Here is a 22,430-nt window from a genome sequence, read left to right on the forward strand (position 1 = left end):
TGTGGCTGTCTAGCCACTGACTAGTGGCCATAGGGTTGTGCCCTTAAGGTCTTCTTTCCATGTTGAGTGGAAGAACACAGAATTCAGTTCTTTGTTTCAAAAATGTCTTCCTAGTTTCAGAGAGCTGGGTGTTGTTAGCTAGAAATCCACTGTTTCCTAATACGGCATTTTTTCCCTGCAAGCTGGATTTTAGGTGCTTTCCGTATGTTCATCACAGCTATTGAAGGAACATATCCTACAATTTCCAACTCTTCTAACTGTCTGGGTCAAATGCTAATTTCACTGGACTATAATTGGAATAAATGGAAACTTCTAACATAGGTTATAAATATGAAACCATAATGTCTATGCCATACACGGTGTTCCTCATTTCTTTATTTTCCAGCATTAAAGCTCCTCTTTAATGGCAACATTCAATAGATTAGAGTCATTGAAACGCTGCACAATTATGTCTGATGGTGTTTCCAAAAGGCTTGAAATAATAAGCATCCAAACTGTTAGGTAGTTTACAACCAAACTACTCAAGGTATTTGGTAAAAAATATAACATTCAGCTTAGCAAATATCTTGGTTTGCCTTACTTATTTTCTGCCTCATGAATTAATTTTGCTATGGAAAAAATGTATCAAGGTTATTTTACTGCATTTTTAAAGGCTTGAAATGTGAGTTGTAAGCCTTGCCTGTTGTTGCCCACATTTCATTCAATTACCGAAATTTGCGAAATATGACTGCAAATCCACTGGGAGTGGGGGGCAGATACAGCACTCTTATGTTGACGAAATGTCCACTGCATCTTATGGCCCCTCAGACCTGGGGAGGGGGCGGCATCAAAAAGAAAATTAAAAATGGGCAGAGGAACAACAGATATGCCCCCCACTCCTGGTGTAGTTCAAACCTGCCACACCTGCTAATCAGAGATGGAGCCCGCAATGGCCTAACCCATGGGGACATTATGTACACATGCTAGCTTTTGGCTGCAATCCTATACTCACTTACCTAGTTGTAAGCCCCACTGAATCCAGTGGAACTTGCTCTTGAATTGAGATGTATAGGATCACACTGTTAAGTAAACATTTCAAAATCCAAACATAAGCAAGATACTCTAAATCACATTTCTTCTCCAAATATGGAAATCATAGATAAGAAGTCCAGCTTCAAAGAGCTCTGAGTGGGTAACAAGGCTGCAGGAATTTTTCACAAAACTTTCATTTCCATGCCTGTAAAGCAAAGATAAAACCTACATTCACTGGAATGCAAATCGGATGAAAAAATGGATCTTTTCTTTCTTTCTCTCTGTCTCTCCCCCTTTTAGTAATACCCATTTATAATCAATTAAAAAAAAACTAGTTTAAGGAATAACATTCTATAAAGTTAATTTAAGTAAACTACTGCAGTACTTACTTTATTTTTTTGAATGGCTAATAACTGATCTGATAGTCAAATGAAATTCTTTCTCATGGTGCAGGCACTTGCTTTTGATCTGGAGCTCCAAGCCCAGAGGCCTGACACAAAATACATTTCGAATAGAAAATACCCACTCAACCCCCGCCCCACATTTGCCAGCACTGTGGATCTAGCACTCCTAACATCTGCTCCTTTGTCCTCCCAATGCACACACATAGCTCTAAGGTCTACAGGCATTGGCAAATGAGCAAAGCATCCCTCAAGTAAGAGAAAAAGACTCAAGCCTGCCTCCAGTCCTCTTGTCAAGAGGTGGGTCATCTTGTTCATTGCCAACAATATGGTGCATTTGTAGAAGGCAGATTTGCAACTTTGGCTGGATCAAACAAGTGCAAAGCCAGTGGTCCCTTCCCCCAAGTACTCTGGTACCATCGGTGAGGGATTTGGGAACCTGTTACCTTGTTAAGAACATAAGAGCTGTGCTGGATCAGACCAAAGGCCTATCTAGTTCAGCACCCACTGGACGGTTCTTTCATCCAAACAGCCTTCTCTTGGGCTTTCTGGTTTCCTCCCTCCTCCTCCTCCCTCCTCCTCCTCCTCCTCCGGTTCATTCTCTTCTTGCTCTTTTTTCTTCTTTGATTTCTTCTGTTCTAGTAGCCTTCTTTGCTTTTACTGGAACCACAACCTCTTCTTCCATTTGGGTTTTGTGCTTCCTTGGGAGCCAGAGGGAGTGAAAATTCCTCAGAAGGGCCAAATGCCTTCACTTCTTTCTTATGCTGATATTTGTCTGCTCAGACCAAGCCTTTTCCTGTGCCACTTATTCATCTTATCCCTTTCTCCTCCAACTGCCAAAGGCTACAATCTGAGAGTAATTCTCAATGAACCAAATGGGGCTTACTTTTGAGTAGACAAGCATAGGATTGTGCTGTTAGTAGATTCCATTTCAGTCTGTTCTCTGCATTGACATCCTTCTTGGTTTACTGTTGTAATTTTGATTAAATCTGTTAAAGGGCTTCTCCAGTGTACTGTATTCAGTGGGTTCTTCTTGTGTGTCTGATATACTTAGTATTTGATGCCTATTTACATCAGCATTTTCATCACCCACATATACCCATTTCTTGGATGTGGTGAACAGTTCTTCACTCTTCAACTGTCAAGTATTCATATTTTAAAAACAAGAAAACAGTCTAAAAAGAAAATCAGCAACACAGGCAGAAATGTTTTAGCCTAACTCTCCTTCCCGATGTGCTAGGTTTGGAGCAGGACCAGCCTTACCATAAGGTCGAGAGAGGTAGTCACCTCAGGTGGCAGATGCTGGAAGGTGGCAGCAAGGTGCTGGAGGAAAGAGCTGTGTGCCAAGCAGCCTGCTCTGTGTCCCCTAAGCTAGTCTACTGCTTTCAGCTGGAGTAGAGGATGCTGTCCCATTGCTAGTGTTGAAGAAAGATTCAACCAGCAGTCCAATTAAGTTTTATATATGGAATGGGAAGGGGGCATCATTTTGTTCTTCACCTCTGGGAGCAACATTTCTTGGGCCAGCCCTGCTTTGGAGTGGGTTTTTTTTAACCACAAGGCACCAGTCCCCAGCCTTTTTGGTGGGCACATCTGAAATTCTGAGAGAATGTAGTGAGTGCTCCCACAAACTGGCTGCCATGGGGCCTTGCCCATTCATAAAATGGCTGCCATGGTAGGCACGGCTTATCACAAAACACTCATTTCTCAGAAGGCAAACTGAAACTACGTGAGACTAAAAGAAAAGTGACTTGCCCAACAACAAGGCAGCTGAGCTCCAAAAGACAAAAACACGCTTTTGAACTCTAATAAAGACGGTACTGGAGGGCACTTTGCAGCATGCCAGCTTCCCAATTTTAAAAAATAGTTAGAAAAAGAAATCTTAAGAAACAAAATAAAAATTAGGAGGAGCAGAGAGCTTGATGGCCATCAAGGAAGGTCTCTACAGGCACACTGGTGCCCACAAGCACCACGTTGGAGATTCCATGCATAAGGGAACATCATTCTGCAGAGTGTGTATGCCAGGCCTAAGAGAGCGGAAATAACAGGATGGATGTATTTAACAAGGGTGTTCTGGCCTCAACACATGTTGCACTGTGTTGCACATGTTGCACTGTAATCCAAGTCAAATCTCTTTATTTAATAAACAAACAGTACATAACTAATAAATACAAGAAGAATACTTAACAGTAAAAGGATGAGGTGGCTGGATAGGCTGAAATGGAATGAAGTGATGAAATGGAGGTGATGAGATAAAATGGATTAGAGAGGTGGAAAGACAGTGCTAAACCAGGCCTTCATGCTGCAGTCCAAAGCAGCAACCGAAAACCAGGCCTGAGGGAGGTTTCTTCCCAACTGAGGAAGAACTGGTGCAAATCAGATAGAAACTCTTCTTAGGGACAACTAATCAATGCATGGCGTCACGGCCTGATCAGTTGCTAACACATACAGGGTAAACTAGAGCAATTGTAAATGCAAAGCTTAATTTTGGGGAAACATCCAGAGAGCTTCGACTATGGGGCAGTATAGAAATATAATAAATGGAATGGAAAGGCTAGGGGGCAACATCACAAAATAACATAATGCCCAATTGGGGCAGAACAAAGGGAGATATGTTAATATGTAAAGTATATAAACAATGAAGGACCACAAGATTCTGTTTGGACCCCAGTTCAGAAAACAGCCCAATTCAGCTCAAACTGATTCAGAGGCTCCCCACTTTGGCTCAGGTCTGAATCTGAATCTCAATTCAGAAATCCAAATATTCATGCCTCCTGCTGACTATAATTAGAATCAACAAATGGCTATAGCTTTTTCCTGTTTGTCAGAATTGGATGAAATTTGAAGGCACAGCAGTCCCATATGAAAGGATTACCCCCACTAAATTTGAAACAAGTCGGTTTAGGGGTTTATGTGCTATGCACCTGTAAAGTTTTATTTGTTTAAAAAAAAGGGAACTGCTAACTTTTTTATTTGGCAGAATTGGATGAAATTTGCAGGAGTATTCATTTCAGTTTTCCATCTCATGAAAATGGCTCTGTCCAGCAGAACTACCAGCTCTTGCTTCTTGGATGTTCTGAGCTTCCCACCTCTCTGCAAAGTCACATGTGCAAAGATACAGGGTTGTTCCAGACCGGGGTCTCCTAGTGCCACCAATCATTGGACTTCTACAATAAAGTACAAGCAGAATTTCCATGTACTACCTACAGTGTTGGGGGAAATTGCCACTACATGCCACATCCTTCTGTCCACACCAGTAAGGGTTGTTGTTCAGTCGTTCAGTCGTGTCCGACTCTTCGTGACCCCATGGACCATAGCACGCCAGGCCTTCCTGTCCTCCGCTCTCTCTCGGAGTGTGCTCAAGTCCATATTCATTGCATCAGTGATACTATCTAGCCATCTCATCCTCTGCCGTCCCCTTCTCCTTTTGCCTTCAGTCTTTCCCAGCATCAGGGTCTTTTCCAGAGAGTTTTCTCTTCACATTAGGTGGCCAAAATATTTGAGCTTCAGCTTCAGTATCTGTCCTTCCAATGAGCACTCAGGGTTGATTTCCTTTAGGATTGACTGATTTGACCTCCTTGCAGTCCAGGGGACTCGTAAGAGTCTTCTCCAGCACCACAGTTCGAAAGCATCGATTCTTCGGCGCTCAGCCTTCCTTATAGTCCAGCTCTCACAGCCATACGTTACTACTGAGAAAACCATAGCTTTGATTATACGGACCTTTGTCGGCAAGGTGATGTCTCTGCTTCTTACTATGCTGTCTAGGTTGGCCATAGCTTTCCTCCCAAGGAGCAAGCGTCTTTTAATTTCATGGCTACAGTCACCCTCTGCGGTGATCTTGGAGCCCAAGAAAATAAAATCTTTCACTGCTTCCATTTCTTCCCCTTCCATATGCCAGGAAGTGATGGGGCCAGATGCCATGGTCTTCATTTTTTTAATGTTGAGTTTCAAACCAGCTTTTGCACTCTCCACTTTCACCCTCAACAAGAGGCTCTTTAGATCCTCTTCGCTTTCTGCCATTAGGGTGGTATCATTTGCATATCTGAGGTTGTTGATAATCCTCCCAGCAATCTTAATTCCGAGCTGTGAGTCATCCAACCCAGCATTTCTCATGATGTACTCTGCATATAAGTTAAATAAGCAGGGCGACAATATACAGCCTTGTCGTACTCCTTTCCCAATTTTGAACCAATCGGTTGTCCCATGTCCAGTTCTTACTGTTGTTTCTTGACCCTCGTACAGGTTTCTCAGGAGACAGGTAAGGTGGTCTGGTACCCCCATCTCTTTCAGAATTTGCCACAGTTTGTTGTGATCCACACAATCAAAGGCTTTAGCGTAGTCAATGAAGCAGAAATAGACGTTTTTCTGGAATTCTCGTGCTTTCTCCATGATCCAGCGAAAGTTGGCGATTTGATCTCTAGTTCCTCTGCCTCTTTGAAACCCAGCTTGTACTTCTGGTAGTTCTCGGTTCACATACTGCTGAAGCCTAGCTTGTAGGATTTTGAGCATCACCTTGCTGGCATGTGAAATGAGCGCAATTGTACAGTAGTTCGAACACTTTGGCATTGCCCTTCTTTGGAATTGGAATGTACACTGACCTTTTCCAGTCTTGTGGCCACTGTTGAGTGTTCCAAATTTGTTGGCATATTGAGTGCAGCACTTTAACAGCATCATCTTTTAGGATTTTAAATAGCGCCACTGGAATACTGTCATCTCCGCTAGCTTTGTTGTTAGTAATGCTTCCTAAGGCCCACTTGACTTCACTCTCTAGGATGTCCGGCTCAAGTTCAGTGACCGTACTATCATGGCTATCAGGGACATTAAGGTATTTCCTGTATAGTTCTTCTGTGTATTCTTTCCACCTCTTCTTAATCTCATCTGCTTCTGTTAGGTCCCTGCCTTCTTTGTCCTTTATCATACCTGTCTTTGCACAAAACGTTCCCTTGAGATCTCCAGTTTTTTTGAAGAGATCTCTAGTCTTTCCCATTCTGTTGTTTTCCTCGATTTCTTTGCATTGTTCATTTAAGAAGGCCTTCTTGTCTCTCCTTGCTGTTCTCTGGAACTCTGCATTCAGTTGGATAGATCTTCCCCTTTCTCCCTTGCTTTTCACTTCCCTTCTTTCCTCAGCTACTTGTAAAGCCTCATCAGACAGCCACTTTGCTTTCTTGCATTTCTTTTTCTTTGGGATGAACTTAGTTGCTGCCTCCTGAACAATGTTACGGACCCCCATCCATAGTTCCTCAAGCACTCTGTCTATCAGGTCTAATCCCTTAAATCTATTCCTCACCTCCACTGTATATTCATAAGGGATATGATTTAGGTCATACCTGAACCGTTTAGTGGTTTTCCCTACGTTCTTCAATTTAAGCCGAAATTTTGCGATAAGAAGCTCATGATCTGAGCCACAGTCAGCTCCAGGTCTTGTTTTTACTGACTGTATAGAGCTTCTCCATTTTTGGCTGCAAAGGACATAATCAATCTGATTTTGATATTGACCATCTGGTGATGTCCATGTGCAGAGTCGCCTCTTGTGCTGTTGGAAAAGAGTGTTTGCTATGATCAGTGTGTTCTCTTGGCAAAACTCTATTAGCCTTTGTCTTGCTTCATTTTGTACACCAAGGCCATGCTTGCCTGTTAGCCCAGTGATTTCTTGACTTCCTACTTTAGCATTCCAATCCCCTATGATGAAGAGGACATCTTTTTTTGGTGTTAGTTCTAGAAGATGCTGTAGGTCTTCATAGAACTGATCAACTTCAGCTTCTTCAGTATCAGTGGGTGGGGCACAGACTTGAATTACTGTGATGTTGAATGGTTTGCCTTGGATTCGTACTGAGATCATTCTATCGTTTTTGAGATTGTACCCCAGTACTGCTTTTCCCACCCTTTTGTTGACTATGAGTGCTACTCCATTTCTTCTAAGGGATTCTTGCCCACAGTAGTAGACATGATGGTCACCTGAATTAAATTTGCCCATGCTTGTCCATTTTAGTTCGCTGATTCCCAAGATGTCGATGTTCAATCTTGCCATCTCATGTTTGACCACCTCCAGCTTACCTTGATTCATTGATCTGACATTCCAGGTTCCTAAACAATATTGTTCTTTACGGCATCGGATTTTCTTTTCACCACCAGACACATCCACAGCTGAGTGTCCTTTCGGCTTTGGCCCAGCCGCTTCACTCTTTCTGGCGCTACTTGGAAATTCCCTCTGCTCTTCCCCAGTAGTATATTGGACCTCTTCCGACCTGAGGGGCTCATCTTCCGGCGTCATCTCTTTTAGCCTTGTGATACGTTCCATGGGGTTTTCTTGGCAAAAAATACTGGAGTGGGTTGCCATTTCCTTCTCCAGTGGACCACATTTTGTCAGAACTCTAGCTAAAGCTCTTCCCTTCCTTTGCTGCTCCCTCTCTATCTCCCTCCCTATCTATTTAAAAACGGAACAAAGGGCATTTAGTTCAGGAGACGCCTTGAATGACCACGGCGTCATGTAATGAGCCCGCAAACGTCCATGAAGGAGCGATCTCAATCTCAGGATATAAACTCAGTGTGAAGGAGCCCCATATTCTTTGTGATGAGCCTGTGTAAGTGCACATGGCCCTGATTTGGATTAATATCATGGTGTTTTGGGAGTGTAGGGTTAAACCTTTTCCTCCACACACCAGTCCCCCCACCCCATTCCCCACCCCACAAGGGGGGTTAAAAAAAGGAAAGAAGGATCCATTTAAATCATTTTTTTTAACTGGGGGGGTAGAATTTCAGGGGGGGAACTGGTGGGGGGGAGGAAGGTTTAACCCTCTCCTTCTGGAATGACATGGTCACAATTTGAATTGGGGCCAAATGTGCTTACACAGGAGTAAAAGCACAGCAGCGAACCTTTGGATTTCCAGAACTGAACAATTATGGAGAAGAAGAAATGAAAAAAAAACAAAAACACCTCGAACAAATATTGCTAGTTGCCTCACACACACACTACCATTTATTTTGTTGCTAAAACAGGAGCTTGTTGTCTGTGCGTGGGGAGGTGAATGAAGGAAAGAGCAGCAGCAGCAGCAGGGCAAGATTTGATCAGTGAGGGAGAAACACTGCTGTCTGGCCATCCTGAAGCAATGACCCCCCACACACACACACTCACACTAACATCATCTTACACATCACACAGCCACACCACCATAAAATGTGACAAGTTACTGAAATCAGGCAGCCACACCACTTTTTGTTGTTGTTGCAGATCATGGTGCACCAGAAAATAACTAATGGATTTTCCCTGGTGTGAGAAAATATGGGAGAAGCGTGTCGAACATACATGATGACTGCAGGGGACTAATGCCAGTATGGGCAGCCCCCCAAATCTAGCAAACAAGGCAAGCTGATAGCACCTTAAAACCCCTGTCTGGAAGAGCCCACAGGCTAGATTGGATTGTTGTTGTGCTTATGTGGTGGTGAAGTTGGGCCAAGCAAGGCAGAGGAGTTAGATAAGACAGAAAGATAATATAGCAGGGTGGATAAAGATGGGCACTTATACAGTAAAAAAAACAGGATTTAAAAATATTTAAATTGGAGTTTTTCTGCCTAGTAACTATCAAACCTTGCTTTAACCTATCCATCATGGGCTTTACATTTTTGTTTGCTGTTTTTGTGCAGGCAAAGTTGGGCCAAGACAGAATGAAGCAGAAAGGAGCAAAACTGGAAAGAAAAAGAGAAGACAAAATTTTCCAGTGTACATCTTCTTGTATTCCTATACTACTATGCCCACTTATCTGGGAATAAGACCCAATGAACTCAACCGAACTGATTCCGAGTAGTCATGTATAGGATTGTGCTGTTAACTTCAAACTGTTGTGGGTGCCAGTCGTAAGAAAGACCCCATATGGGAATAGTTTAAAAACATTCCCTCTATAGGTAAAAAAGGAAAGCATACAAAATATACACAGTGAGACAAAGCAATGCAAAGCCTGCTTATAAGAATGAAACAGTGTAAATAATTTAGTTGTAAATTAATATGATTTGGGGAGCAATCCTATGGCCGCTAGTCAGCAGCTAGACGGCCATAGGATATGTCAGTTCCTGGAGAACCGACCTTCCCCGCTTTCTGCGCTGCCTTGCAGGCAGCCCGGAATAGCCCTGCGCTCCGCACTCGGAAGAGGAGCACAGAGCTGTGAAAACAGGGCATTCCGGGGGCGTTCTGGGGTGGGGAAGGTGGAAATGCCGGTACAGCACATCCTATGTGTCATTCCGGCAGCCGCTTCCCCCACTCTGCCTTTGTTGTTGTCGTTCAGTCGTTCAGTCGTGTCCGACTCTTCATGACCCCATGGACCATAGCACGCCAGGCCTTCCTGTCCTGCGCTCTCTCCCGGAGCGTGCTCACCACTCTGCCTAGACAGCCGAAATCGGCTGTCTAGCCACAAATGCAGGGCGGCTGAAGCACGGAGAGGACGATCCCCTCCGCACTTTTCCTGCCCTGCATTGGATAGGCAGTCACCTCCGAGTTCAGAAGCAGCCACCTATCCCCATACGATTGCGCCCTTAGTGGTTGGATTTGCACCATTGTTCAGGAAATACCTAGATTCCATTCCAATCAGGTTTCAGAACTGGTTATGGGACGGAAACAGCCTTGGTTGCCCTGGTTGATGACTTACACCAGGGAATGGGTGGGGGGAGTGCAACCCTGTTGGTTCTTCTGGACCTCTCAGCGGCTTTCAATACCATCGACCATGGTATCCTTCTGGAGCGTTTATCTGGATTGGGCTTGGGAGGCACAGTTTTAAAGTGGTTCCCGTCCTTTCTGGAGGAGCACTCTCAGAAGGTGGTGCTGGGGGACTTCTGTTGCACCCCATGGCCATTAGCCTGTGGGGTGCCGCAAGGTTCTATTTTGTCCCCCATGCTTTTTAACATCTACATGAAACCACTGGGAGAAGTCATCAGGAAGTTTGGGCTGAAATGTCATCAGTATGCGGATGATATTCAGCTCTACCTCTCATTTCCATCTGTACATCCCAGGGAGGCTGTGGAACTCTTGAACCACTGTCTGGAGGCTGTTTTGGGCTGGATGCGGGTGAACAAGCTGAAACATAATCCAGACAAGACGGAGGTACTGTGGCTTGGGAAACCAACTACTTTGGATGGAAGTTTACAACTGGTCTTAGACAGGGTTGCACTCTCCCTGAAAGACCAAGTGCACAGTCTGGGAGACCTCCTGGACTCTGAGTTAACTGGGGAAGCCCAGGTGGTGACGGTGTCCAGGAGTGCATTTTACCAGCTTAGGCTGGGATGCCAGCTGCAGCCCTATCTGGACACAACGGACCTTGCCTCAGTTATGCACGCAGTAGTCACATCCAGGCTGGAGTACTGTAATGTGCTGTACATGGGGCTGCCTTTGAAGATGGTTTGGAAACTTCAGCTGGTGCAGAATGCAGCCACCCGAATGTTGGGGGGGGGGGGGATTTGATCACATAATGCCTATACTGTGCCAGCTGCACTGGTTACCAGTGTGTTTCTGAACCCAGTGTAAAGTGCTAGATTTGACCTTTAAAGCCTTAAACAGTTGGGACCAAGTTACTTAATGGACCGCCTTCACCCATATCAGCCTGCCTGCTCTTTAACATCAGAAAGAGAGGCCCTTCTCATCTGCCCACCCATGAGAGAAGTTAGGTGGGTGACCACTCGGGAGGCCTTCTCTGCAGTGGCCCCACACCTTTGGAACAAGTTGCCATCAGAGGTCCACCATGCTCTATCATTGCAGGCTTTTAAGAAGGCCTTGAAAATGTATTATTTTACCTTGGCCTTCTCTTGATATGATTGCTGTTGTTGCTGTTGTTAGTTAGTTTTATTGATGGCTTTTGTTGTTGCTTTTATTGCTATTTTATTGTGTATGTTTTTATCACTTTTAATATTTCAACTGTTTTTATGTATTTTATTGCTGTGAGCCACCTTGGGAGGGCTTCTGCCCTGAAAAGTAGCCAATAAAATTTTTAAATGAATAAAATGTATGAAAAATATTCATTTAAATAATTGATCTAAACTGACCTTTTTTCCTGCTCGTTTAAATTAACTTGATTTAAATCAATCTGCCGTGCTACTTCCAAGTGGTCACTAATGCTTTTTGATAAAAGTGTGAATATTTTGCTATTGTTTCTAAAGGTTGTTTTTGAGTAGCATCATTCAACAAAAACTAGTGATTGCAGTTTGTGTGTGTGTGTGTTTTAAAGTTCCATTCTGGAAATAGAGAAAGTAACTTGTGTTTGAAATGACAGGTCAGTCGTGCAGTGGACGGCATGGAGGACTTGGATGTGGCAGTTCCAGATCAAATACCTGCTCCAGCCTTTCCTAACCTGGTGCCCTCCAGATGTGCCTGGGAGATGCTGGAAGTGGAAGTCCAACACATCCGGAGGGCACTAGGTTGGGGAAGGCTGACCTACTCCAATAGGAAGGTTTGTCTGCTCCCTGTAAACGCGCTTAGGGTTATTTGACAGGTTGAAATGTGAACCGTGTGCGCTTCCAAGTCAAGGAACAAGGATATAAAAAGTACGACGACGAAGCCGAATAATAATAATAACCACCACCACCACTACTAATTAATAATAATAGTTTAACTGACGGATGTATTATCAGAATGCTGTAAAAACACACCATACGGTATTTTTCTTCTTCGAAGTATATTAGGCTTAATATACTGTTACTGAAAAACAAAAAAAAAACCAACAGTGTGCGTTTTACAGCATTCTCTTGTTAAACCGGACAGGGTAAAACTTCTCGTAAATAATTAGCATCGAGGATATTCTAGGCTCCAGCGCCACGCTGTTCAACCGGGAACCAACCAAGCGGCGACTGAGCCGGGCCAGGTTTTAGCGCGGCGGCAGGCGAGCCGGCGCCTGGCGTAGAAGGAAACTCAAACTGACTCGTCATGGCTATTACAGATTCTTCCCCCCGCAGACGAGGGCAAGTTTGCCCTCTCCAAACGTGGCTACCTCTGCATCGCTTTAGCTTCCCCTTCCTACCACGTAAGGCAAAGCCCTAGACTTCTCCCTTTTCCAAGATGGCAGCCCGCCCCACTGTGGCTCAGGTATGCCCGCACCAAACATGGTCGGTGGACCTCACTTAGGTTTTGTATACAAGAGAAACCTGTAGCATGACACGCAGCCTGCACGCCTGGTAAAACCGGAACGCCGTCACAGGGCGAGGAGCATCCCTCTACGTCCCTCGACGTTTCTATAGTGAAAACCTATACAGTGTATTGGAACGTGTACCGGAAAAGCAAGCTCGAGTTTAGGCCTCAAGCGTCAATAAGAGCTGCGACGGCGTGGAGCTCTAACCTCTGTCTCTATGTGTACGTGTCAGCGAAGGCCCGAGCGCCGTCGGACGTGACGTCGCAATGGGATGTGGCGGTGGGTCACGCAAAGACGCGGGAGCGTTTAGTCGCGTTGAATGCTGGGAAACAGTGGACTAAGTAGGCGGCGCGGCGCGGCTGGGGAGGGGAGTTGGATTAGACCAAGGCGCTTCCCGGGGCTCTGTGGCGGGAGGGGGAAGTTCGAGATGGAGTCACCCTGATGGCGGTTGCCGTGGGAGGCCCCGAGTAACCCTCCCAGCCCCGTCCAGCCCGGCCCGGCCATGCCCGGCCCAGCTGCCCCTGCAGCAGCCCAGGGGTAAGAAATGCTGCTGTTGCTGCCGCTGCTCTCGGGTTACGTTAGGTTGAAGCTCCGGAGCTGAAAGGTAAGGCGGACCCTCCCGCCTCGGCCACTTCGCCCCCTTCTCTTAGGGCGGCCGGAGGTCTTGGTGGGAGAAAAGCGGTATGTGCTGGCCGGGGGTTGTGCTCTCTCTCGCCCCCCCCCCCGTTTATTTGTCAGGCAGCCTTCATTTGGCAGCTGTTTCTCCATGGAAACCCTTCAAGAGGACCGTGACATGCCTCTCCCAGCTTAGGGGAGGTGGGGGAATAAAAAAAACAAGTGTTGGGGGGGCGAGGGAGGGGAGCTCTCCCTTCCCCCCCCCCTTGCCCCGTAAGGGTGGGAGAAGAATTTGCGTGATTTTGGTACGTACCTTTTACGTAGGAGGGGCCCGAAGCGAAAGATAATTGGGCACTTCCTCTTTCTCTGTTATTTCATGAGAGGCGAGATGCACTTCCTTCCCTTGAAAAGTTAGGAGAAAAAACCGGGAAAGAATGGAAGAATCACCAGTGTCGTCATGTATACGACGTATACGACATTCAGTACACAGAAGGTATACTGTGGCCTTGTCTGGGCAGTCGAAGGTGTTGGGTTTCTTTTGGGGTTGTTGCCAAGCTGTCTCTGTTCTTCTAAGTCAGTAGCTGATGCATCTCAGTGGCCTGTAAGTACTGTGGCTTACTCACCTGTTTTTGTTCTCTCTCCATTTCGTTCATGACTCCTTAGCGGGGAAAGGTGGCTCAAGCAATGGTAACTATTATAGATGGCACCGTGCAGTACTGGTTTCTCATTCTGGGGAACATCTGTCTATTATGATCATGACACAAATTGGGTTGCTGGAGTGCATTCAAGGGGAGTATCGCTCATGCAGCTGTTGCTGAGGTCTTTTTATTTATTTATTTTTACACTTGGAAGACTATCTTCAGTTCAGCGTCTCGGAGGATCCCCAAAATGAGATCTATTACTCTTAAGATGATAGGATTGGGGCAAACTGTCATTTTACTCAGCCTTCTGAAATCTTTGGAATGTGTGAGAGGATGGCTGCTGCACTTGCAGCAACAAGAAAGATCAGTTAACATTACTTGCCTGCTCTTTGAGTCAATGTCTTAGAATTGTAAGCACCTGTTCAGTGCCTAGTTCTGTGGTTACAGAAAGAATTAAAAAGTGGGGCTTTGAGAAAAGCTCACGTGAAAAGTACCTGAACTGAGAATCTCCATTGCTACTTACAAGGATACCTTAATAAGGTATTGCTACCAGTCTTGAGACCCTGGATTGAGGTATCTGTTACTGTGTATTAAATTGTAATATTTTTACAATTTTATATTGTAGTTGGAGGAGCTTCGTTAAGCTTGCTCCTATAACTCAAAGTAGTGTTGATGCTTCAAAACTCTCCTTGTTGGCATCTATGGTGATGAACACTGGACAGCTTAGTAGAATATTATGACAGTTTTAAGTACTAAGTGAGTTTTAGCTTTTAGTTTTTTAGTTTTTAAAAGTACAACTCATCATAGGATTAAATGATTTGCATTTACATTTTGTTGAAGTACATACAAATGTCCCCTGAAATTTTGTTTTTAAGTAGGTGCTTAGGACTAAAAATGACATTTAATCTCCCAGGCACCTGTAAACAAATGGAAATAGTTTGTTTCTCTGGGTAGAGAACAACATTGAACCAGAAGCTGTCAGATTCCTTGTGATGTATGGGGTGGGAAAAAGCGATTCTGAGATAGAGGAACCACCTTTTCCTATGCCTTACCAGACTCATGCCAGAAAGGAGCAGGGATACCCCTCCACAACACACACACACACACACACACACACACACTTTGGGAACTGGTTCTTCTTAAAAAGAATCCTTCCCATTGATTTCAATGGAAGGGAAATAAACTACATGAGCTCCAGGGCTGGCACAGTTTCCTCTGCATTCTGGGGGCATGTCAGGGGAATGGGAATGCTTTGAATCTCGTGGATCCACAGCCTCTCCCAGCAGGACCTTGGAATGCTTCCTTTTGCCTTTCTGACATTAGTGGAGCACTGGCTGCAGACCTTTCCACACTCTCATGGACAAGGCTTACAGGTTAGATTTTCTTCCTTGAGGGAGGGCAAATCTTTCCATCATTGGAGGGGGAGACCTGAAAAATCCCTCAGCTCGTGACACTCTCCCAGGGACTGTAAGATTGCAGCTAGCTTTTCCTTGATGGGAGTATGCATCACTGGATTTTTTAAAAAGCCAAATCTTAAGTTACCCCCATCACCTCACCCTGAGTTACCATCTCTCTCCTTCTTTTTAGGAATTTTCTTTTATGTACCTGTCATGATAGTAAGAGTTTGCATGTGAATTTGCCCTAAGAGAACAGACTTTATTTACTCTGCTTGTTCTAAAACTTCCTTCATGTGACCAAAGAGGGAGTCTAAAGTTTGTAATAAAAACCACTATTGTGTGAGTAGAGCAACTAGACATGCCTGGATGAGACTTGGACATGCTTGGAGTAGACCCATTGACATCAATAGGACTTGCTTTATTCATAACTGAAGACCCATTGATTTCAGTGGCTCTGCTCCAAGCTTATGACTCTCTTTTTTTTTTCTTTTTAATGAACAGGACAAAAATCTATCTCTAGTTAGAGTTAGTTGAAAGTGAAACGGATACCTTGAGTTTCAGCTATATCCAGTGTGGGTAATAAGTAAGAATGCTTTAATATTTAAAATAGGGTAAGGAGACTCCAGAACAGTTGGTGTGGCATTGGGCCATGAGGCTGTCATGCTTATGTGACTCTACCTTCAGTGTCTTGTTTTTCCTTAGAGCTGCCTATTACTGTTTATTTACATAAGTTTCTACTGTGGTGTTTTTTTAAGCTGTATTATTCATTATTGTGATACTGTAGGGTTTTTGTTTAAAAGAGGGCAGGGCTTTGAACTCTCTCTCTCTCTCTTTATTAGGATTGATTTCCACAAATACACTGAGAATCAGAATAAATCGTCCTCCATAACTTATGCATGAAACAAAACAGCACTTATCAGTTCTTTAAATTTAAAATGTATCTTACCTGGTAGAGCGAGTGATATTTTTTAACTTTTCATGTCCAAATAAATATTAAAACATTTTTAAAGCTAAAATGCACAGTTGTCATAGGGGCACTGGGGTTTCCAGAAAGTAAGTTAACAGTTGTTGTTGTTGTTCAGTCGTTCAGTCGTGTCCGACTCATTTGGCCACTTGTGTTATGGCTTGGCTCTCCATCTGTCTATACTGGAGAAAGTGGTTAAATGACTTCGCTACATTTTGAACTATGTTGATTTGTTATTTATAAGGCAGTGAACATCATACTAGATTGCTAGTGGACTTTGACCACTGTGATAATTTGCTCAGATCACTTGGTAGAGAGAGGTCTTCTACAGCAACTATATAGGACAAATTTGTCGCAGGAACCAAGTAGCTATTTGCTTCTTGCTAGATGTGCAGTCCCATAGACTGCACAGATGGAGTGTATATGGTTAAAATTCAGCAAGGTGCTCCACTTTGAACTGGAACATTAGTAAACTGAAGCAGGTAGCTGCTAGAGAAATGTAATACCTTGAGCTCATGTTTCTTTTAGAAGTGGATAGCAGACAGTGGTCATTATTTCAATGGTTCAGTTTATACAGGTACTATAAGAGCAACCTGTTTAGATACAATCCAGTGATACATTGTAGATGATGTAAGCTTATGCTGGCTAAGCTAAGAACAGCATCACTTGTTTCTTTGGTTGTGTATCTCTGTTGTAAAGTTAAAATTTAATATATTGAAGAAAATGTTGGGTTGTGGTGTCTATCAAAGGTAAACTGCTCTTCATTCTGTTAATGTGCAGCATCAACACATTTTAAGTATTTGAGATTTTGAAGTGACTGACTTTGTGCTGATTAAGCATGAATGCTTTGATATAGCTTGTTTTTTAAAAATAAATAATATATTGCCCTTTGGCTTTTCATAGAAGAGACTTGGATCCTGCAGAGGCTTATGTGAACAGAGGCAGGGGAAGGAGATTTTTATGGATTTCCCCATGCTGCTCCCAGGACCAACTCCACACTGTTCTCAATGGTTCACAAATGCTCTGGAGTGGATTTTCGGGGGACTGCAGGGAAATTAGGTAAAAAAACCCTTTCCCCACTTCTGTTCATGGGAGTGGAGACTGCCCTGTTCTGTGAGTGGAACTCTGCTTATGGATGTCTGGATCCAACCCTTTGTTTAGATTTCCAAAAAGCATTTGACAAAGTCCTTTACCAAAGACTCACGGGTAAACGTAGTAGTCATGGGTTAAAGGGCAAGTCCTTTTATGAAGGAGTAATTGGTTAATGAACAGGAAGTGGAGTATAAATGGATAGCTCTCACAGTGGAGGGAAGTAAGTAGTGGTGTTCTGTAAGAATCTGTTGAGACTGGTGCTGTTTAAATTCATAAATTATATGGAATCAGGTTTGTACAGTGACATAGCCAAATTTGCAAATGGTACCAAGTTATTCAGCATGGTGAAAACTGGAGTGGACTACCATGAACTCCAAAAGGATCTCTCCAGACTGGGTGAATGAGTAGGAAAGTGGCAAATACATTTCTATATCACAAAGTGTAAAGTGATGCACATGGAGGCAAAAAAAATAAATAAATCTAACCCCTCTCTCTCTTTCTCTCTCTGATAGGATCTGAACTGGCAGTGACTACCTAGGAAAGATACTTTGGGGTTTGAAGAATTTGGGGCTTTTTAGTTTAGAAAAAAGTCATTTGGGAACTGGGATGTTGGGCTCAGAAACTAGAATTGTCAAAAGCCATTTTAACCTTAAACCGTTTTTTATTCCACATACGGTGAAGTGGGCTCCAAGTTCTCAAGCCATACTGGATAAATAATCAATAGTAGAACATTTCAATCTCCCTGGACACTGGTGCTGACCTGAACGTTACCATTTGTAAACAGAAGAGACTCCAGCGTGAAATAGCTGAATCTGAACTTATAACAAAATTTGATTCTGTTCTTTTGGGTCTGAATAGACAGTGGCTGGGTTTGCACAATACTAACCCAGAGTATGGGTTGTTGAATTCTGGGTTGTTGTGATGTGCAAACCCAGCCATGCTAACAAACCATGGTTTGTTAACCACAAACAACTCTGAAAGAGAACCCATGGTTTGTTGTTGAGTTGTGAATTCTTGGTTGTTTAAATCATAGGTTGTTATGTATGAACCCAGAACCATGGGTCGTTCATGAGGTTTTTCACCAGGTTATGGAGGCGGCAGGCAAGAGTAGTAAAAAAACCCCCAGCCTTTGCTGCATGCCAGTACCAATGCACCGCAAATGCATTTGGGATACAGGGAGGGTGTGGGCAAAGGAGAAGGGAAACAAACAACCCAAGGATTAAGAAAGCAAATCTCGTTTTGTTCAATTATCTGCCAGACAGACTCTGGTTAGGGCAAGAAAACATGGGCTAGCTAAGGGTTAGTTTTATGAGCAAACCAGGTCAATGGTTTCCTTTCCCACTGTAGGTGTTAATTTACAACACGGTGTAATCATCTTTGCACTGTTATCACCAATTACTGCTGTTGTGAATCGTCACTGTGCTTACTTTGCATACATTTAATTTCTGGTTGAATTGTTACAGGCTGTACTACCATTTAATTCCACCTTTTAACATTTTCTCTCGACACCCATGTGCTACACGTCAACTGAGATGCACTTCATGCATCTGATGAACTAGACTCTGGTCTGTGAAAGCTTATGGCATAATAATTGTATTAGTCTTTAACTTAGGGGTGGGCAACTTGTGGCTCTCCGGATGTTTTGGCCTATAATTCCTATCACCCCCAACATTGGCTGTGCTGCCTAGGCCTGGTGAGAGTTGTAGGCTGAAACATCTGGAGGGACAGAAATTGCCCACCGTGTTACAATACTTTGTTGGATAAGGGCTGGGTTCAAAACAGTAGCAAGCAGTATTTCTCATATGCACCAGAGCTTTTCAAATATTCTTCCTTACTGCAGACCCTGAAAAACTGTTTCTGAAGGTCAGGGGAACCTTCAGAGTAGCTTAAGGAAAAGTGGCTGGAAGGGAAAATCAGCTTTCCCCCTGTTTTTAGTTCAGTGCTAAATGACTTGGAGCCCAATCATAGCAGGCTTTGCTATGCCAACAAAGCATGCTTTCAATGGGATATGGTGACTGCTGCACCAAAACAAGTCAGATTCCACAGTTGTTTGTGCTCATTACACAGGTGTGAATGGTACTGAAAAGCCTGAGAATTGGTTTGCCAAGGTTGCTAATGTCATATGAAAGTATTCATAGCAGAATATCATTTGACTGTCTCTCTGTGATGGGGTATTTTTAAATATGTTCAAGCTTTTGGAGATCTTGTGCAAATATTTTTAAGCACTAATTTGTGGAAGTGTTAACGGTCTTCCCAACATGTTCTCAAGTATGCTTATCTTTTAAAATTCTCTTTAATCTCCTCTAATCTCCAAAGTCTATGGATAGCTTTCTATAAAATCCCAAAAGGGCATTGCTAGAATGGATTGGCATTTAATCTGTCCAAGCAAAAGTAGTTTTTCTCCTGAAACATGTGCTTTACTACTGCTCTGCTATGAAAAGATGCAACATTGAAGACAATACTGGTCTTTAGCCTGAAACGCAATTATTTTTTCTTAATGATTGCTATACCCAAAATATACTTGAGCATAAAAACAAAGGAATTAGGATTTTATTAGTAAATTTAGACCAGAGATGATGGAAGAGTCTTGTATGACTGAAAACATAAGCTCTATCACCAATTTTAATTGTGCCCTCGGGAGACCACCAAATTCATCTCATGTATTTTAAGGTCTTGATTTTCCTCTCCAGTACAGTATAAGTAAATATACAAGCAGGTTTAAGTACATATACAAGTATGTTTGAGTGTATCACCTTCATAACATTCAGATATGCACATAGGGTGGCTCTGTATTCAATGGTTTTATTTTGACTTAACTCACAATACAGCTGCCAGACGATCAAGCACATTGTAGGTTGTTTTTCCAATTCATGGGTTATTTTGTTCTGCCCCCTCACTGTGCTCCTATTCCACATCCTGGGAGACTTTGCAACACCAAAGAGCCAGCTCTCTGGCCTGATTAAACAACCCATGCACAACCCACAATTCTGCATTCAGATGTAATGACCGCCCATGGCTTGAACAACCTATAGTGGACAATCCAACAATAAGCTATGTGTTCTCTTTGAGAGTTGTCCATGGTTAACAACCCACAGCTAACCCATAGTCCTGGATTCAGATGTAATGACAATCCTCAATTCGACAACCCGGCTTAATTAAGCCATGGGTGGTGGTTACATGCAAACAAGGTCTTTGTGTTGGTGATGCGCTCCAATATGTTTGTTTTTAAATCCTGCGGGGGGAATAGGTAAATGGTAGAAATGTATTTGCTTACCATTTCAGACTTTGTCCCTGAAAGACTGTGATATTTAGGATGTCTCATTCTATAATAAGCCATACAAGGAACCGTTTGTCTCTTTGCCCAGTTAATTTGTAAATGTTTAAAGTAACAGCTCATTTATTTATTTTATTTGAGTTGCCCTATACCCAAGGCTCTCAGAGTGAGATCCATAGATATAAAATAAAACACCAACAAAATACAAGAAAAACTAAGGCAACAACACAATATATAATAGCAGAGACTAACATATCAAAGGTAAGAGATACTATAAGATCTAAAATATCCATGAAGATTAAAAAAAACCCCTCTATAGAATACTACTTCTGGGCAGTAAAAACTTATAGCAGGATAAAACATATAGCAAGTTAAAAGGCCTGAGTGAATAAAAAGGTGGCACCGAAAGGACAACAGTGAAGGTGCCAAGAAGACTTCTCTAGCCAGGACATTGCACAGTTGGGGGCCACTACTGTAAAGGCCCACTCTCAAGTGGCCACCTGCTGAATCTCAGAATGTGGGTGTACTCAGAGCAGGTCACGAAGAAGAGAAATGGGTTTTCAGGATGCAAGATAGAATTTATTGTAAGAAGCCCAATGTGTTTTGGCCTTTTTTCTTATTTTAGGCTTTCGGAGGGTAAAGGAAAAAAGTCTACAGAACTTTTTCAGCCTAGTCGCCAGTAGATCAACACAGGAGACAATCTTTTGCTGCAAAAATTCTGCAGACATTTTTCTTTACCCCCTGAAGAACGTCAAAAATAAGGGGGGAAAGGCCGAAACGCATTGGACTTCTTATAATACATTCTATCTTGCATCCTCAGAACACATTTCTCTTCTTTGTGTTCACCTCCTTCTGTTTTCTTTATACTCAGAGCAGGGCCTCTGTTGATGTCAGGGACTGGGTAGGCACATAAGGAAAAAAGTGGTCCTTCAGATACTATGGCCCGAAGCCATGAAGGGCTTTATAGGTCAAAACTAGCACATTGAATTGAGCCTGGAGATGAGCCAGGAGCCAGTGAATATGATATACTAGTGTAATATGATCACAAGGCCTGGTTCCAGTCAGTACCTTCACCACCATGTTTTGTACTGACAAGTTTCTGGTCCGTCTTCAAAGGCAGCCCTATATATAACACATTGCAGTAATCTTCAGTAACCCCCAGTCCAGGTGCCCCATGCCACAGTGTTGTAGGTTTGAGTGTGTGTAGCTGAAGATGGGTGTTTTGGACAGAACAGGGATTCTGTTGGTGGACTGCCCGTCCCGCTGCTCTACAATCTCTCTTCCTGAGCTAGCCGAGGTGATCTTGGGGTTGGTGCTGGAATCTCCATGGCTTGTTGTGCTGTGAGACTTCAACATACATGCTGAGGCCATCTTGTTTGGAGTGGCTTAGGAATTTGTGGCCTCTATGGCAACCGTGTGTCTGCCCAATTAATATCTGGCCCCACTCATTCAGCAGGGCACACTTTGGATCTTGTTTTCTGTGTAGGGTGGGATAATAGTGACCTGGGGGTGGACGAACTTTCTATAGTTCTGTTGTCATGGACAGATCCACTACCTGGTACGGTTTAGAATTGCTGGGACTTACAGCCTTTGCAGGTGTGGGGTGTGGGATAATTAAAGTGGTCTGCCCCAGGAGACTGATGGATCCAGATGGCTTTTTGACTGCTCTTTTTTGACTGGGATTTTCCAGTCACCTCAGCAGGTGATTCTGTCGAAGCCCTGGTTGATCTTTGGGATGGAGAAATGGCCCAGGCAGTTGACATGATAACTCCTGAGCATCCTCACAGAGAATGGAGCCAAATGAGTCCCCTGGTTTTCCAGGATGCTGCGGATGATGAAACAAGTGGGATGTTGACTAGAGCAATATTGGCAGAAAGCTCGAAACAAGTCCGATTGAACACAGATAGAGCTCATTTGAAAGCCTATTCTGTGGCAC

The 22,430-nt window shown here is 43.5% G+C and overlaps 1 protein-coding gene and 1 long non-coding RNA gene across 8 annotated transcripts in view; one reads left to right on the forward strand and one right to left on the reverse strand.

Annotated features, from left to right (window-relative positions):
• Positions 1-358: 358 nt before the first annotated feature.
• On the reverse strand, positions 359-12,731 carry LOC146358928 (uncharacterized). Its single transcript, XR_014786225.1, has 3 exons — positions 12,653-12,731; positions 2,299-3,436; positions 359-1,216 (listed from the first exon to the last, which is right to left on the reverse strand). It is a non-coding gene; the product is annotated as an uncharacterized LOC146358928 (long non-coding RNA).
• A 26-nt stretch (positions 12,732-12,757) lies between these two features.
• Positions 12,758-22,430, forward strand: part of AFTPH (aftiphilin) — a 55,449-nt gene continuing 45,776 nt past the window's right edge. For 2 of the 7 annotated variants that reach the window (XM_084823441.1, XM_084823472.1), the window contains exon 1: positions 12,846-13,115. The gene's annotated coding sequence lies outside the window, so the exon portion shown is untranslated. Of the gene's footprint in view, positions 12,791-12,845; positions 13,116-13,502; positions 13,620-22,430 lie in introns of those variants that run through there. The other 5 variants (XM_084823450.1, XM_084823481.1, XM_084823490.1 and 2 more) reach the window with 4 other exon arrangements.

Source organism: Heloderma suspectum, chromosome 1, assembly GCF_057233095.1.
Source record: "Heloderma suspectum isolate Gila_16-S chromosome 1, 16-S_ref, whole genome shotgun sequence".
NCBI classification, from domain to species: domain Eukaryota; kingdom Metazoa; phylum Chordata; class Lepidosauria; order Squamata; family Helodermatidae; genus Heloderma; species Heloderma suspectum.